This window comes from Rattus norvegicus, unplaced genomic scaffold (assembly GCF_021556685.1).
Source record: "Rattus norvegicus strain SHRSP/BbbUtx unplaced genomic scaffold, alternate assembly SHRSP_T2T unassigned-0000182, whole genome shotgun sequence".
NCBI lineage: Eukaryota > Metazoa > Chordata > Mammalia > Rodentia > Muridae > Rattus > Rattus norvegicus.
The window spans coordinates 13,267-15,000 of NW_028238899.1; the positions used below are offsets into that span (position 1 = coordinate 13,267).

The 1,734-nt window shown below is 47.0% G+C and overlaps 1 long non-coding RNA gene across 1 annotated transcript in view; it reads right to left on the reverse strand.

The window, feature by feature from the left end:
* Positions 1–1,704: 1,704 nt before the first annotated feature.
* The window catches only part of LOC147997349 (uncharacterized), an 18,375-nt gene continuing 18,345 nt past the window's right edge, over positions 1,705–1,734 (reverse strand). The window contains exon 3 of the long non-coding RNA XR_015647953.1: positions 1,705–1,734. This exon is cut by the window's right edge and continues 54 nt beyond it. This is a non-coding gene — a long non-coding RNA (uncharacterized LOC147997349).

The window sequence follows — 1,734 nt, forward strand, 5'->3', positions numbered from 1 at the left end:
GGGAAAGAAAAAACCCTGTTTTCTATATACACAAGCAGTCGTAATTTGTTATAGTGTCCCCTTTGCGTAGTTTGGATTCGATGACTTTATTTTATCAAGCAAGTTTTAAACAGCGGTAACTCCAAAGAGGAGTCAACAGCCCCTTTAAGTGCAGTCAGTCATTGACCCTTTGGTCTGTCTGTCTGTCTGTCTGTCTGTTTCAAAACGAGGGAGGGCCTGCCTGCCTGCCTGCCTGCCTGCCTGCCTGCCTGCCTGCCTGCCTGCCTGCGTGCCTGCATCAGATCTAAATACAGTTCTCAGAGGGGAAGACAGAGACAAGTCAGAAGTCACTAGCACTCAATGGACGACCACCAACCTAAGGGCAGGCCTAGGGTAGAATTTGATGGACGGACGGACGGACAGACGGACGGACGGACGGATGGACAGATGGACAGAAAGGATCTAGGAGGAGCTTTGGGAAAGATGAAAAGCCTCCATTTCCCCCCAAAAGAACGAGCCCCAACAGCTGGGCTCTTCGAGATGAGTTATAAGGGGAACCACACATACAGTTTTGTATCACACATACAGTTTGTCATCATCCGTCAATACCAGGTAGACTTTTCAACGTATGTAGGTAGCTGTTGACAGGTCAGTCCTTTACTAAGCCTCATGTAAGCTCTGCAGGGTAAGCCTCAGGAATTCATCTGTGCGTCCCGCAGGGTATGCTTTCTTGCTTTGTTAAAGGCTAGACTTTGGTTGCTGTCTGTCTGTCTGTCTGTCTGTCTGTCTGTCTGTCTGTCTGTCTGTCTGAATGAATGAATGAATGAGCGAGGGAATGAACGAATGAGGAGGGGATGCACATGCCTATGGTTTTAAGATGCTTAATTTCTTTACAAGGTTTATTTATTTAAACATTAAACATTGGGGTTGGGGATTTAGCTCAGTGGTAGAGCGCTTGCCTAGGAAGCACAAGGCCCTGGGTTCGGTCCCCAGCTCCGAAAATAAAATAAAATAAAATAAAATAAAATAAAATAAACATTAAACATTAATCGGAAATAATGGAGTCAGCAGTTAAGAGTTCTGACTGTGTTCTTCCAGAGGTCCTGAGTTCTATTCCCATGGTGGCTCACAACCCTCTGTTATGGGATCGATCTGCTGTGTGTCCGAAGACAGCTGCAGTGTGCTGTTTGTAGGGTAAAGAAAAAAATACTAAAGAAGAAAAAAAAAAAGAGAGAGAAAAAGTTAGAAGCACCAAGTCAAGTCATGTAAATATTGCCCACATTCGGATTTAGACATGCCTGAGCTGTCAGGGCGAGGCTGGCTGAGAGCGAATCAGTGAACGATCGGACTCTTCCTCTCTCTGTGAGGGTGTGTCATGAACTCTATTACCATTTCCAAAGAGTTAGGTATGCTGGAGCGAAGTGGACCGGAAAGCCAAGGGAGGAGAGGTATGCCTACACGAGTCCACCCAACCCCCCCGCCCCCCCCCCCGAGGGAGACATCCTCGAGTGGTGGGGGGAGGGGCGAAGGTGTGGAGGGATAATTTCCAACAAATAAATCCCAACAAATAAATTACTAGAGACTTGATTCATTGATTTACTTTAAATTTATTGAGTGTATCGGGAAAGAGGGAAAATGGGTCAAGGAGGGAGGGAGGGAGGGAGGGAGGGAGGGAGGGAGGGAGGGAGGGAGGGAGGGAGAGAGGGATATCTTTTCCTCCAAATCTGCTGGTATGTAGTCTCAGTGCGTCAGAAA